This window comes from Macaca thibetana, chromosome 12 (genome assembly GCF_024542745.1).
Source record: "Macaca thibetana thibetana isolate TM-01 chromosome 12, ASM2454274v1, whole genome shotgun sequence".
NCBI classification, from domain to species: domain Eukaryota; kingdom Metazoa; phylum Chordata; class Mammalia; order Primates; family Cercopithecidae; genus Macaca; species Macaca thibetana.
In genome coordinates this window covers 84,605,104-84,622,195 of record NC_065589.1, presented here as the reverse complement: position 1 = coordinate 84,622,195, position 17,092 = coordinate 84,605,104, and the positions used below count along the sequence as shown (strand labels likewise).

At 38.2% G+C, this 17,092-nt stretch overlaps 1 protein-coding gene across 6 annotated transcripts in view; it reads right to left on the bottom strand.

Moving 5' to 3' along the window:
• CCDC148 (coiled-coil domain containing 148) overlaps nt 1-17,092 on the bottom strand; it is a 284,045-nt gene that overhangs the window by 203,670 nt on the left and 63,283 nt on the right. Inside the window, exon 1 of one of the 6 annotated variants that reach the window (XM_050750435.1) lies at nt 7,761-7,921. The exons of 4 other annotated variants lie outside the window; for them this stretch is intronic. The gene's annotated coding sequence lies outside the window, so the exon portion shown is untranslated. Of the gene's footprint in view, nt 1-7,760; nt 7,922-17,092 lie in introns of those variants that run through there. One more of the 6 variants, XM_050750437.1, reaches the window with a different exon arrangement.

Genomic DNA, 17,092 nt, shown 5'->3' with positions numbered 1-17,092 from the left:
TGGTAGTAGTAGAAGCAAACACATAGTTTTCACCTGCTTTCCCCTTATATTTAAATCTAGGCTCACCTGTATGAGACGCAAACTATTATCAAGAACAACCTCCAAGTCAAAATGGCATAGATTGAGGTATATGAAAAAGTGAGGAAGAAAACACATGCCCACTTTAAACTTTCAGCACTGGCTCTAAGTTCACATTAACTACAGTTGACCAGTGCTCCAGACCAGCTACTCAGCTGTCAATCATAGCACACAACCCCCACATGGAGAAACTTGCATTTTGTTAGTAATCTAAGGATATCTATGCTATCTTACTTCTCCAAGAGCTTGGGGGTAAGAAGGAGATTCCACGCATAGTAGACACAAATAATGTAGTTTTACCTCCAACATATATTATTGAGTGAAAAAAGCAAGTTGCACTATGATACATACCATATGATACCATTATATAAACATGAACAGACTTCAAACAATACTACCCACCCCTCCTTGTGCATGTGCTCTCTCTCAAGAAAAAAATCCTAAAGGCCCACACGTAGACCAAACTGAAGAGGATGCTGCAATTGGAGGTTAGTGTCAAAGGGGACTTTAGCTTTAACTGTAATAAAATCATTGCATTTTTACAATGAGTGTGCGTGTATCTATATATGTATATATATCCATATATACGTGTGTATATGTGTGTGTGTGCGCGCGCGTGTGTGTGTGTATATGTAATTAAAAGTAATCAACATTGCCCCAAAGAGTCCTATCTACTAAATACAGCCATCCCTCAGTATCTGCAGGGAACTGGTTCCAGGACCTCCATGGATACCAAAGTGTATGGATACTAAAGTGTCTCATAGAAAATAGTGTAGTGTTTGCATATAACCTATGCACATCCTCCTGTATGCTTTAAATCATCTCTAACTTATTTACAATACCTAATACAAGGTAAATGCTATATAAATAGTTATGCTGTATTTTTATTTTTGTTGTTCTATGTTATTTATTTTAAAATATTTTCTATATGAAGTTGTTTGAATTCACAAATACAAAACCTGCAGAGATGGAGGGCTGACTGCAATTCTCATTTCTATTGTAAAATTAATGCAACAACATTAGAGTCCATAAATGATTACCAAGTGGGTTCTGCTGGTGACAACCCCAGTCTGATCACTCATCACTCACATTTCTGAACCCACGAAGTTTGGACCACTTCCCCAGAGCTCCTCGACCCTACCAAGTCACACAAACCCTGTGAAGGCCAGCCTGAAATATCCAGTTAACTTTAATTTTGTACATAATTAAATAATTTTTAAATAAATTTGTTCTGCCTTGTAAGATAAATTTCTTTCGACACCTTTAACAAAAATTATTCAAAACAGTTTTTCTTCTGATTAATGGTCACAAATGCATTGTCTTTCCCTTGATTACAAGCTTGATAATTAAAAGAAAACCATGAAAGCAAAGGCCACAAGCAAGGTTATAGAATTCAACAATTAAATGGCATTTTGATGTGCTTTTCACTATCACTGCTGAGGAAATTTTATCCTCTGAAGTTTAAAACTGTGGAAGACACAGCTAGGTACTAATATTCTACTTTTTCCCTTTCTAACACATTCTAATTTTGTTCAGGGTAAAATATTGGCTTTCCTTTGACAGCTCTGAGACTGTAAATGACCATGTGATACAATTCCAACCAATGAGACACGACCAGAGGTCTGCTGGGAATTTCAGGGCAAGATACGTTTTCTCATACAGGCACACCTCCTTATTCCTTGCCCTTTCTCCTTTCTTCCTGCATGAAATGAGGACATAAAGCTAGACATGGAGTGAGTATTAGGATGAAAGATTCATACTGTTGCAGAGAAGAAAGCCAAGGGGAGCCTGGGACGTTGTTATCAAGAATCTGCTGTACCAGCCCTGGACTCTTTCCCTCTGGACTTGTTGTAATGAGAAAAATAAATCCCCAAGCTTCTGCCATCAGGTTCTGTAACTTTAAGCCAAACAAAATCCTCAACTGAGATAGACTGGGATAATATGAAGCACCCAGGAGATTCTGATGTCTCTCTACATAAAGCAGTATAAAAATTGTTCTAGAAAAACACCTCTCAATATAGATATAGGTAAAATACTAGAAAATATTACTGTCATTTCTTTTCAATAGTAGCATGAGAAAATTACATCTAGCAAAATTTCCTATCTTAAAACTCCAGTAGAATTTTACATGTAGTTTTAACATAGCTAAACAAGAGTAGGTTAAGAGATATGTAGGTGGTTCTGGAAGGGGAAAGAAAAAAATCCTCAGAAACTTAAGTATACTACCAAAAAGTAACACAAAAGAATACATCTGTGAGTTTACAATACTCCAGAATAGTTTTCCATGAAGGATCAGTTATGCAAGGAGTAATTTTCCTCTATAATATTACACAAAGGGTATTTTTTAAATTTTTAATAAAAAATAGCAACCTACCACTCTTTAACAACAAAGACTATAAAACTCTATTAAATTACAGGGCCTGGAACATGGTAGCCACTAATATGTTTTGAATAAATGAAATAGTTATAACAGGTAAGAAATATTAATGCATTTTGTATTATCGCCAGTTAAGTTTGAAAAGATCTCCAGCCTAGGAAGTAAATAAATGCAAGGGGAAGATGAAAGGAGTTAAGATAAAGTTTAGAGGGAGGGAAAGGAAGAGGGAGGAAAAAGAAACGCAGAAGGAACAAAAAGAGAAAAAAATGTCCTTCCCTTCCTATCTCGTCTTTTCAATTCTCTCAAGTTTAAATCATAAAAGAAAATCTTCCTCCCTATAAAGGCAAATTTATAGTTGACATTAGCTGTTAGCTGCACTGAGGTGGGTAGAGTTTTTACTGCAGAGGAACTAGAGTGGCTAATTTTGAAGCACGAAAGGTGGGCCCTCAGGTCTGGGTGGGGTTTTCAGGGAGAGGTGGTGACTAAGGATGAGCAGCTACCTGGAGAAGAGGGAGGTGATGTGAGGAGAGGGGCTGAATGGAGGGTGTTCATAATGTCAGTCTTCTGTTGTTTCAATTTTTGCTTCAACCTAGTCCTTCACAGAGGCAAGGAGGGGACAATTTTCCACTATCCTTTTTTTCATAATCTCTTTGCACAAGGATCCATATTCTCTGAACAATGATTTGGAAGTCCTTTTACAAAAAAAAAAAAAAAAAAAAAAAAAAAAACTCAATGTCTATGAAAACTAGGGGAAGTAGAGGAAAAAACTGCTCCTTAGAGCAAGAGGGAAGGGAGTTTTCCTTTCTGGCTGGAGGGGTACGGTGTGTGGATGGTGGGTGGGGGGCAAATTGTCATGTAACACAAGGACAAACAGAATGTGGCTGCATAGGATTTTCCGCTTGGCTTTAAAACTACCAGCAAATACTTTGTTTCAAAATATAATGGTCAGTAACATACGAAATAGTCACTAACATATGACTACCGCTTGTTACTGGCAGTCAAAAACATGCAAAGTAAAATAACCACAACATTCCCAATCAAATTAACAAAAAATAATATGTATATATGTAATTGGGAAGGTGGCAGTAAATTAACTCTTGTACTCATTGTTGGTGGGTATCTAGGGGGCTGTCTGGCAACATACAGGCATACCTTGTTTTGTGCTTCATTTCATTGCACTTCACAGATATTGAAGGTCTGTGGCAATCCTGTGTCAGGCAAGTCTGTCAGCACCATCTTTTCAACAGCTGTGCTTGCTTCATGTCTCTGCGTCTCATTTTGGTAATTACTGCAAAACCCTTCATTATATTTATTATGGTGATCTATGATTGGTGATCTTTGATGTTACTATTGTAATTGTTTTAGTGCACCTCAAACTGCATCCACATAAGAAAGCAAACTTGATAAATGTTGTGTGTATTCTGACTAATTCATTCCAGCTGCTTTCCTCTGTCCTTCCCTCTCCTGGGGTGCCCCTCTTTTCTGAGACACAACAATATTGAAATTAGGCTAATTAATAACACTACAATGTCCTGTAGGTGTTCAATTGAGGGAGAAGAGTACATCTTTAACTTAGAATCAAAAGCTAAAAATGTTTGAGCTTGGTGAGGAAGACATGTCAAAAGCCAAAATGGGATGAAAATTAGACCTCTTGTGCCAGTTAGCCAAGCTGTGAATGCAAAGGAAAAGTTCTTGAAAGAAATGAAAAGGGCTACTCCAGTAAACATGCAAATGATAAGAAAGCAAAACAGTCTTATTGCTTATATGGAGTAAGTTTGAGTGGTCTGGATAGAAGATCAAAACTGCCACAACAGTCTTTAAGCAAAACCCTAATTCAGAGCAAGGCCCTAACTCTCTTTGATTCTAGGAAGCCTAAGAGATGTGAGGAAGCTGCAAAAGTTTGAAGCTGGCAGAAGTTGGCTCATAAGGTTTATGGAAAGTTGCTGTATTCAGAACATAAAAATGCAAGATGGAGCAGCAAGTGCTGATTCAGAAGCTGCAGCAAATTATCCTGAAGCTCTTGCTAACATCACCGGTGAAGGTAGCTACACTAAACAGTAGATTTTCAGAGTAGATGAAACAGCCTTATGCTGAAAGAAAATGCCATCTAGGACTTTCATAGCCAGAGATGAAAAAACAATGCGGGGCTTCAGAGATTCAAAGGACAGGTTGACTTTCTTGTTAGGGTCTAACGCAGCTGGTGACTTTAAGTTGAAGCCAGCACTCCTTTACCATTCTGAAAATCCTGGGGCTCTTAAGAATTATGATAAATCTACTGTCTGTGCTCTATAAATGGAGCAACAAAGCCTGGGTGATAGCACATCTGTTTACATCATGATTAACTGAATATTTTAAGCCCACTGTTGAGACTTACTGCTCAGAAAAAAAGATTCCTTTCAAAATTTACTGCTCATTGACAATGCACCTAGACACCCACGAGCTCTGATGGAGATGTACAGGAAATTAATGTTGCTTTCATGCCTGCTAACATAACATTTATTCTGCAGCCCATGGATCAGGAGTAATTTCAACTTTCAAGTCTTATTATTTAAGAAACACATTTCATAAGGCTATAGCTGTCATAGATAGTAATTCCTCTGATGTATCTGGGCAAAGTAAATTAAAAATCTTCCACAAAGTATTAACTATTCCAGATGCCACTAAGAACATTCATGATTTCTGGAAAGAGGTCAAAATAAATAGCAACATTAACAAGAGCTTGGAAGACATTGATTCCAACCCTTGTAAATAACTTTGAGGGGTTCAACACTTTCATGGAGGAAGTAACTGCAGATGTGATGGAAATAGCAAGGAAACTAGGATTAGAGCCTAAGATGTGAATGAATTTGCTGCAATCTCATGATATAACTTGAACAGTTGAGGAGTTGCTTCTTGTGGATAAGCAAAGAAACTGGTTTCTGGAGATGAAATCTATACCTGGCGAAGATGCTTGTGAACACTGTTGAAATAATAAAGGATTTTGAATATTATATAAACTTAGTTGATAAAGCAATGTCAGGGTTTGAGAAGATTGACTCCAATTTTGAAAGAAGTTCTATGGTGGGTAAAATGCTATCAAAAGCATCACATGCTTCACAGAAATCTTTCATGAAAGGAAGAGTTAATTGATGTGTCAAACTTCACTGTTGTCTTCTTTTTATTTTTTATTTTTTATTTTTAGAATCAAAAGATTGACTTTAATTTTAACAAAAGATGATCATTTAGAAAGTTATAAATTCATATTTTACACTTATAATTTTATTTTATTTTTTGCTTTTTTTAAATTATACTTTAAGTCCTAGGGTACATGTGCATATTGTGCAGGTTTGTTACATATGTACACTTGTGCCATGTTGGTGTGCTGCACCCATCAACTCGTCAGCACCCATCAACTCGTCATTTACATCAGGTATAACAGACATTTCTCAAAAGAGGACATTCATACAGCCAACAGACACATGAAAAAATGCTCATCATCACTGGCCATCAGAGAAATGCAAATCAAAACCACAATGAGATACCATCTCACACCAGTTAGAATGGCAATCATTAAAAAGTCAGGAAACAACAGGTGCTGGAGAGGATGTGGAGAAATAGGAACACTTTTACACTGTTGGTGGGATTGTAAACTAGTTCAACCATTATGGAAAACAGTATGGCGATTCCTCAAGGATCTAGAACTAGAAGTACCATATGACCTAGCCATCCCATTACTGGGTATATACCCAAAGGATTATAAATCATGCTGCTATAAAGACACATGCACACGTATGTTTATTGCGGCACTATTCACAATAGCAAAGACTTGGAATCAACCCAAATGTCCATCAGTGACAGACTGGATTAAGAAAATGTGGCACATATACACCACGGAATACTATGCAGCCATAAAAAAAGATGAGTTTGTGTCCTTTGTAGGGACATGGATGCAGCTGGAAACCATCATTCTCAGCAAACTATCACAAGAACAGAAAACCAAACACCACATGTTCTCACTCATAGGTGGGAACTGAACAATGAGATCACTTGGACTCGGAAAGGGGAACATCACACACCGGGGCCTGTTGGGGGGAGGGGGGAGGGATTGCATTGTTGTCTTCTTTTTAAAAATTGTCGCAGCTACCCCAACCTCCCCAGCCACTACCCTGATCAGTAAGCAGCCATCAACATCGAGGCAAGACCCTCCACCAGCAAAAAAATTATGACTAACTGAGGCTCAGATGAGCATTGGCATTTTTTAGCACTAAAGGATTTTAAAATTAAGATATGTATATTATTTTTTAGACATAATGCTATTGCATACTTAATAGACTATAGTATACTGTAAACATAAACTTTTACAGGCACTGGAAAACCAAAAGATTCATGTCACTTTCTTTATTGCAGTATTAGCTTTAATGTAGTGGTCTGGAATCAAACCTGCAATATCTCCAAGGTACACCTGTACCAAAATTCTCTTTGCTTTTGAGATGGGGTCTCACTATGATGCCCAGGCTGGTCTTGAACTCCTTGGCTCAAGCGATCCTCCTACTTCAGCCTCTTGAGTAGCTGACTATAGGTGTGCATGACTGCAGCCAACTCTGTACCAAAATTCTTAACATTTTTATACCATTTAACCCAGTGACAATTTTAGAGAGTTATCCCAAGAAAACATGTACAAAAAGATATCTTTACAAGTATGCTTGTAGCTGAATTATCTACTTGAAGAAAAACTGAAAATGACTTTAAAATTAGTGATCATAGGCGACTGGTTAAATTAAATTATGAGATACCCATACAATGCAAGGTTTTAAGACAATAGTACTGTAAAAGAAAGCATTATAGTAGACCAATAAAATAGGTTCATTTAAAATATAGTTGAAATAAAAATAGCATATCCTCAAAACTAAGGTATACCTAAACTCTAGGGTAGTGTTGGTCTTTGGAGTCAGGCTGTGAAAGACTGAATTCCAGGTCCACCACTTATAAACTGGCACCCTCAGCAAATTACTTAAATGGTGGAAAAGACTCAGTATTGTAAAAACGTCAACTCTTCCAAATTGATTTATATGATCTCAACTGAAATCCGAGAAAGTTTTTTTGTGCATGTGAAAATTGGCAAGTTGGTTTAAAAATATGTATAGAAATGCAAGGACAAAGGATAGCCAAGAGAATCTTGATGAAAAGAGCAAAGCTGGAGGATTTATAGTACCATATATCAAGATCCATTATGAAGCCCTAATAATCAAGACTGTTACTGGAGCAAGGATGGGCAAATAGGTCAATGAACAGTATAAAGAATCTCAAGAAACAGATCCATACATACACGATCACCTGGTTTATGAAGAAGTGAGTCATACTGCTGTGCAGTATGGAAAGAACAGTCTTTAATAAATGGTCCTGGGTCAGTTGGATATCCACATGGAAAAAGTGATTATTGATCTCCTACTTCCCAACAGTCACATAAATCAATTCCAGATGTACAGAAGATCTAAATGTGAGAGATAAAAATGAACATTTTGGAATAAAACAAAGGAGAACATATTCATGACCTTGGAATTGGCAAAGATTTCTTTTAAAAAAATGTTCATCTTAAATGGAAAATGTAATAAGTTGGGAAATACTAAAATTAAGACCATCTATTCATCCAAAGACATCATTAAGGGAGTGAAAAGGGAGCCTGAAGAGCAGGAAAATCCATTTGCCATATATCTTTTCAAAAGACTTGAATCCAGAATACATATCTATATATTAAAGCATATACAAATTAATGAGAAAAAGGCAGACAACCCAATAAAAAATGGGGCAGAAGACCTCAACAGACACTCCACAATAAAAGGATACCCAAGTGGCCAATAAACATATTAAAATGCGCTCAACTTTATCCATTAGCAAAATCCAATTTAAAACCACAGTGTAATACCTCTATAAACACACTGGGGTAGCTGAAATGAAAAAGATAGAAAATACCAAATGTTGGTAAGAAAGTGGAGCAACCAGAACATTCACACACGGCTGGTGGTAGTGTAAACTGGAACAACTTCTTTAGAAAAAAAAATCACTGGCAGTTCATCTAGTATGACCCAGCCATTATACCTTTTATATACTCAACAGAAATTTGCACATATATTCATCAGAAGATATATATAAGAATGGTCATAGCAGCACTACCTCTAGTAACCCATGTTAGAAATGACCCACAGCCTGGGCAACAAACAGATACTAGCTCTACGAAAAAAATTAAAAACTAGCCGAGTATGGTGGTGTGTACCTATAGTTCCACCTTCTCAGAAAGCTGAAGTGGGAGGTTGGCTTAAGCCCAGGAGGTCAAGGCTGCAGTGAGCCCTGATCACACCACAGCACTACCTGAAAAAAACAAACAAAACAAACAAACAAAAAGAAACTACCCAGATGCTATGGTCTGAATGTTGGTGTTTCATGCCCCCACCCCCTGGCTAAATTCATATGCTGAAACTGAATCCCCAATGTGACTGTATTAAGAGTTGGGGCCTCTTAGGAAGTTATTAAGTCATGAGGGCTTCTTACTTCCGAATGGGATTAGTGCCCTTACAAAAGAGATCAAAAGGTGTGTATTTGCCTCTTCCACCATGTGAAGACAGAGCAACAAGGGCCCATCTTTGAGGCAGAGAACAATCCTCATCTTGCCTCATCAAGCTCTCATCGCCAAATGCTGCTGGCACCTCAGGCTTGGACTTCCCAGCCTCCAGAACCATAAGCAATCAATTTCTGAAGTTTATTAATTACCTAGTCTACAGTATTTTGTTATAGTAGCTCAAATGGACTAACACACCAGATATCTACCAAGAGTAGAATAAATTGACATATATTCACAAATTCACTATTATATTTTTGTTGTTGGGAAAAGGGCTGAGAGGGAGAGTATTGAAATATTAATACTAGTGCCGACTTATGTCTAGAAAACTATGCTTCTAGTCCTGTCCAATGGGAAATATGTATAAGGCAAAGTGTGTGTAAACAGCTAGCATCATTCTTGTTTGACATATGTATTAACTTATTTGCTCCAAGTTATATTTTGTAACTGCTAGCTAAGGCTAGTTTGACATGACCAAGTGACAGAGCTGACAAACTTGAATAGAAGTGTTCAGATAATTTTAAAATGAAATCTGAGGCCAGGCACAGTGGCTCACACCTGTAATCCCAGCACTTTGGGAGACCAAGGCAGGTAGATCACGAGGTCAGGAGTTCAAGACCAACCTGGCCAACATGGTAAAACCCTGTCTCTACTAAAAATAAAAAATAAATTAAAAAAAAAAAGCTGCGCATGGTGGCAGGTGCCTGTAATCCCAGCTACTCGGGAGGCTGAAGCAGAAGAATCGCTAGAATCCAGGAGGCAGAGGTTGCAGTGAGCCGAGATCGCACCACTGCCCTCCAGCCTGGGTGACGGAGCAAGACTCCATCTCAAAAAAAACACAATAACAACAACAACAACAAATCTGAATATTTCAATGATAACACACTTTTACATGTAAAAAAGTTGCCATAAAAAATGATATTATATGCTGGGCGTGGTGGCTCATGCCTGTAATCCCAGCACTCTGTGAGGCTGAGGTGGATGGATGACCTGAGGTCACGAGTTCAAGACCAGCCTGGCCAACATGGTGAAACCCTGTCCCTACTAAAAGTACAGAAAAAAAAAAAAAAAATTTAACTGGGCATGGTGATGCATGCCTGTAATTTTAGCTACTTGGGAGGCTGAGGCAGGAGAATCACTTGAACCTGGGAGGTGGAGGTTGCAGTGAGCTGAGATCACACCACTACACTCTAGCCTGAGTGACAGAGAAAGACTCCATCTCAAAAAAAAAAATTATAAATGACTATTTAGTGACATATAGCTTACATATAATATTAAAATTCTAAAGCAAGATCAGAGATAGAAATAATTCTAATTTTATTTTAAAAGTGTGTATGTGTGTGTGTGTGTGTGTGTGTGTGGATGTATAATAAATGACAGCAAAGCTATACACCAAAGTGGAGTAGTAGTAATCAATGTGAATAGATTTATTTTTATTTTCTTCTTTGTGTTCCATATTTTATGAATTTTCAGTGAAAGAAATTTTTTTTCTTTTTAAAATTTGTTATGTTTTTATGTTTGGAAATAATCACAGACTTATAGAAAAGTTGCAAGTAGAGTATAAGGAAGTTTATTTTTCTGAAGGAAGGTTCTATTTCAGAGGAAACTGTTGCCCTGATTTCCCATCCCTGCTGAATACTTGAGGGTGTCTTTCCTGCAAACAAGGACATTCTACTACATAACCACAAGACAACTCGCAGCAACAAGAGATTTAACATCGATAATATTACTATCAACCAATCCTCAGATCTCATTCACGTTTTGCCAACGTTCCAATAATGTCCTTTATAGAAAAAGGCTCCAGTTCTGAAACAAGCATTGCATATCGTTGTCATGTCTCCTTAGTCCCCTTCAGCCCAGAATTGCTACTCAGTCTCTGACTTTCAGGATCTTGACACTCTTGAAGATTACATGCCAGTTATTTTGTAGCATGTCCTTCAATTTTGGCTTGTCTGATGTTTCCTCATGACTAGGCCCAGAACATGCATCTGGCAGGAATATCACAGAAGTGATGCTGTGCTCTTCTCATTGCATTACCTGATTTCCCTTTGTCCATTACTGATGCTGTTGACTTTGATTGCTTAATTAAGGTAGTGCCTGTCAGGTTTCTCCACTATAAAGTTACTCTTTCTTCCTACCTGTATTTTGTGGAGAGGTACTTTGAAATTAATGAAGTTTAATTTCTCGTTAAACATGTATGTTTTTGTTTGTTCATATCTGCGTAGATTTGTCTTATTCAATGGTGATGCAGTTTGGTTCTGTGTCCCTACCCAAATCTCATATGGAATTGTAATCCCCAGTGCTGGAGGAGGGGCCTGGTGGGAGGTGATTGAATCATCGGGTGGATTTCTCCCTTGCTGCTCTGTGATAGAGTGAGTTCTCATGAGATCTGTTTGTTTAAAAGCGTGTAGCGCCTCCCCTTTCATTCTTTCTTCCTCCTTCTCCAGTCATGAGGACATTCCTGCCTTCCCTTCACCTTCTGCCATGATCGCAAGTTTCCTGAAGCTGCCCCAGCCATGTTTTCTGTACAGCCTGTGGAACTGCAAGTCAATGAAACCTCTCTTCTTTATAAATCACCCACTCTCAAGTAGGTCTTTATAGTAATGCAAGAAGGGACCAAAACAAATGGGTTACAATCTGTTACTGTATTTATTTATTTTGATGCTCAAATTATCCCAAATTTGGCCAGTGGAAACCCCTTCAAGCTGGTTTCTGTGCCCTATGTCTTTAAACAACAATACCCATTCGTTAGCTCACAGTTCTGCACGTCAGAAGTCTGGCATGGTGTGACTTTGCTCAGAGTTTGATAAAGCTGAAATCAGGGTGTCACCTGGCTGAGTTATTTTCCAGAACCTTAAGGGAAAACCCATTTTCCAGCTCATTCTTATAGTCAGTCAAATTCAGTTACTTGTAGCTATTGGACTGAAGTTCCCACTTCTTGCTCACTGTCAGCCAGGGACAGTTGTCAGTGACCACAGTTGTTTGCATTCCTCATGTGGCCCTGTCCATCTTCAAAGGCAGCCATGGAATATCACCCTCATGCCAATTCCTTCTCATGCTTTGGATCTCTAATTTTCTCTAGATCTAAATTTAAAGGGCTCTTGTGACAAGATCAGGCCTACTTGGATAATCTCCCCTATTTTGAGATCAACTATCAGGAACCTTAATTACATCTCTAAATCTCTTGCCATATAATGTAACACAGTCATGGCAGAGATAGCTCAACATATTCACGCTACTGGGAATCACACAGACCATATGTGCTAGAGGGCAGGAAATCTTGGGGGCCCTCCTAGAATTATACTACACATGTAAAGTACTAAAAAAGGGCATGGCACATAGCACTATACATGTATTAACTGATATTATTATGTATAATTGAGCAAATTCACAGACATCTTTAAAATAGCAATGCCACAGCAACGACAAGGGCAGAGCAAAATAACATTCCAATGAAACATTAAGGAAATAGGCATTGGTAGAAACTTCTGGCAATTTGCTTAAATGTATATAGAAATCCCAGTACTTCCATTTCTAGGAATTCATCCTAATGATATAATCAAAGGTATACACAAAGATATATAAAAGAAGATATTAATTGCAGTTAAGCTTCTGTGGCATGTTACAATTGGTCTTAGCCTCCTGACATTGCTATAGGTCAAACAAGGCATCTGGCAACTTCTTAGGGAGACCCAGCCTTCTTCCTGGAATGTGAGGTGGCTTTTCGCAAGATAGGGTCTCTTGAAAAGCAAGAGAGCATACCCTGTTACCATCTGTCTATGATAACATCTAGGTCATGCCTATCTGCCAAAACAAGGGCATCCTGGGAAGGAAGCCTCTGCACTGTCTCCCTGGTTTTCTGTGCTACAGCTTCATCCAAGCCCTAAAGTGCAAAATAGTGGGGTCTGGCCTCTCACTCCTAATGTGTTGTCCCCTTTATACTAAATTGGTTATATTATACTCTCAGCCAAGATTCTAGAGTATGGCTTTTGCTTGGTTTTAGCAACAATATGAAGCATTCCAGAGTACAAAGTATGTATCCGCGGTTGGGGGGCAGTGCGGGGAGTTGATGCAGGAGGTAATTACTAAGAGACCACCTGTTGCATACATTATAACACTATAAAACAGCTGCTATTAGTCTCATTTTTCAGGTGAAAAAACGGAGGCTCAAAGAGGTTAAGCAACTTGTTCAAGGATGCACCTTTAGAAAATGGGGAAACCATGTTTTGAAACAACTGGTTTCACCCTTTTTACCATACCAGTGATTGCTATTAATTTCTGAGATTGTGTATTTATTTTCAAAGCTCACCAAGAAATGTTCACAATTAGTCTAGTTTCAGAACTACTGCAGTAACCATCTCTGCTTCCCTGTACCTGAAGGCAAATTAACCATATACACTGTGGTTGCAATACAGATTAATTTTTCTCCTAAGTATTTTTTCAGCTGTAGCCTCCCATAACTTAAATTTCAAACTAACAGATGTACTACAAGTTCAGCTTGAACAATTTTTTCCCATCATCTCAACCCAAAGAGAGATGCTCCAAACTCCATAATCTTTGGAACTATCATCTTTTCGTAGATTCAACAACCAGGCTAGTTTTCTCTACCTCATACTATTCTCTGACACGATTCTTGACTTTTTAAAAAATCAATGCCTAGGGGCCCTGAAGTCACCAAGTTGTCCATTTCTCCTTCAGGGACCTTTCCTTCATCTTTTCCATACTCCTTCCTACATATTTTACCTTCCCCCATATTCAATCTGCATTCACCTTCATTCGCCTTTAATTTTCACCCATTTCTAGTTCCAACATTCTGCCCCATTCTTGTCCTAGTTTTTGCCAGTGAATCTCTGGCAATCAATTCAAACTCATGGTTACATTCTAGCCATATAACAAGTGTCTTTGCAGGGACAAAAATGGGACTATAAAAAATACATATAAGGTTGTAGAGTTCTGTGTTCTTTTGAAACCTTTCTTTAAACGTTTCCTTTCTTTCTCTCTGTCACAATATAATTTTCTAGGCTCTTCTGGGTCTTTGCTGGTCACAGTCCAGACCAAATATTTTTCCAAGGAGCTCTGGTTCCTTGGAGAATGGCATTAGAAGGCAAAATCTGGGCACTAGATGGTCATTGAGATGTCACTACTTCTAGGCCCACCCAGTAGGCAAAGCTAGAAAACACAGGCCCACACATTTATATCTATATCTATGAATATACACTGATATCTCCAACTGCAATACAACAATGTAGGGTTCATTATAGTTTTCTCCTCTCCTATATTTGTAACTTCCTTCTCCAACAGTGAGAAGCCCAGCTGCCATTAACTTTTCATCTTTTATTTGATCAACTCCCTATATAAAATCTCATCCCTCATCTATAATACCACCTCTCTTCTACACAGATGCCTCCCTTATCCCATTTGGGTCCCAACAGCCCATAGCAGGTACTTCCCTGCCCTCACTCACATGAGCTACAATATTCCATGGCAGATTCTACCCTTCCAAATATACTTTGTCCTCACTCTGACTCCCCATTCTGCCCCCTACCCCACTGCATGAACATGCTTCCCAGTCCAGTTGAGTTTCAAAACCCCACGTCAGGCTGTCCCTCCATGATGATGCTCTTCTCACTCTGCTTGGGCAATGACACACCCATTCATGGTACCTCTTTCACCCCCACCTTGCTTGAGCTCTGACACCCATATCAGGCTTCCCTTACACATAAACGTGATCCTTAACCGCATTGGTTTCTGACCCACTGAAGGTCAGCCTTCCTAAACAAATGCCCTCTTTTCCCCTTTTTGGGCTCCAACACCATAGTTCGGGCCACTACAGTTCCCTCCCAGTTCCAGTGTAGAGACCAGCACTGTTCTGCTCCTTATAATGGATTTAGGACTGAAAGTTTAGGAAGGGAGAAAGAAGAGAAGGAAATTGGGTAGAGGAAACATTGTTTTCTTCCTATATGGATAATGCACACCAACAGAAATTCTCTAATTTATTGCTATTATGGCTTAACAGTTTTCTATTGACAACTCTAAAAATGTTTGATACACAAATTCCTTCTAAAAGTGGTCATACCCTTAGAATAGAAGCCAGTCAACATTTTCCAAAGTCTTGTTATTCCAAGAAATTGAAACCCATATTCACCAAATTAATGAAAGCAGTTACTTTTTAAGTCCTCATAATTATGGGTAACCAATGACAAAGGCAGGGGACAGTACCCATTATCCCCACCAGGGAGGAAAAGGTCACAGTACTCAAGAGCATGAACTCTGGAGCTAGAGTGGGGGATTCAAAACCCAGGTCTAACGCCCTTGGCAAGTTCCTTAACTTATTTGTGTTTATGTTTTTCTATCTTTATTTTATCTATTTATTTATTTTGAGATGGATTTTCACTCTTGTCGCCCAGGCTGGAGTGCAATGGTGCAATCTTGGCTCACTGCAACCTCTACCGCCTGGGTTCAAGCAATTCTCCTGGCCCAGCCTCCCAAGTAGCTGGGACTACAGATGCCCACCACCACACCCAGCTAATTTTTATATTTTTAGTAGAGACAGGGTTTCACCATGTTGGCCAGGCTGGTCTCGAATTCCTGACCTCAGGTGATTGACCCGCCTGGGCCTCCCAAAGTGCTGGCATTACAGGCGTGAGCCACCACGCCCGGCCTCTTCCTGTCTTTAAAATGAGGAAAATAGTAATACTTTCTAGAGTTGTGAGGATTATAGCAGATAATACATAAAAACTTCTTAGAAGATATCTGGTGTCAAAAATATCATCTGAAAATATTATTTATTAACGTTATTACAAAGATAGTCGCAGATGCCTGAAAACATGTCCAGAGGTTCTGTGATTCTTAGAGGCTGATTTGAGAAGCAATATATTAAAATGTAGATACTGTCTTGGCACTAATGTCATAAATCTACGGACACAAAAATAGGCATCAATGTCATATGGATGGATTTAAACTACACATGCTCTTCCTTAAAAATTATGTTTGAAACTAACACAAAATATTTAAATTCTCATAGAGAACTTGAAAACCTCACAGCATATGTTGGTGGCCCCCAGTATGAGAAACACGTTTGTATAACATAATAACATATTTTTCATTCTCTCTATGACTCGAGGAAATACATAAAAAGACCAAATAGTCCTTCAATGAATTTGGTTTTAGCCAGAACTCCTTTCAACTATTTTAAATAAATAAAACACAAAACAAGAATGAAAAAGAAACAAAACAAAATCAAATGAAGTTTATGTATGACAGAATTCATGCTAATTTACTGCAGAACATGACAAAACTGTGATAAAGTCAATGGGGCTGATCCCAGATCAACTTCAATTCTCAATTCACATTCTCTTAAAAGAAGGGCCAGATAATTACTCTTTCAAAAGCACTTATCCATGTCTTCACAAACTAATTAAAGTAAAACTTCATCTTTCTTCATTTTAAAATCATTTCACCATGGAGCTAAATGAAAAATGCTCTGTAGGACTACAACATTACCTATTTATTTGTAAAGATGTCCTCTTTGATTAGAATTCATCCTGCTCTCTCTCTGACTTTATTTGTAATTATTTTCTCAAGATTCAAAATGTATTTCCAAGACAATTTTTGCACATTAAAAAAATTCAGCACAAAAGTTTAAGTGTAGTAGTGCAGATGAAATGTCCTGCTCTAAATTAGTCTTACACTTCCTTTGGTCATTTTAAAATGCTATTGTCAAATCCGACTCAGGGCAGGCTTTGCACTGGCTGCTGGAGGAGTAGAAGCCTTAATTGCCTTTCCAGAAACAGAAAAGAAAGATTATATTGGTAATTCCCATGCTTCAATATGTATGTACCTTTTTACTGATCAAGGTCATTTCTTAGCACTTGCATCAGAGAAAATTCTAGCCTAATGACTGAAGGTGTCCCACTTTACAAAAGAAGTTATTTTAAGAACTTCTACCCTATATGCTGCTTAGGACTACACTAGATATAAAATAACTGCCTTTTGTCCTTTAGTGAAAACAATTTGAAAGTACAAGGAAGACTAAAACAGCTATG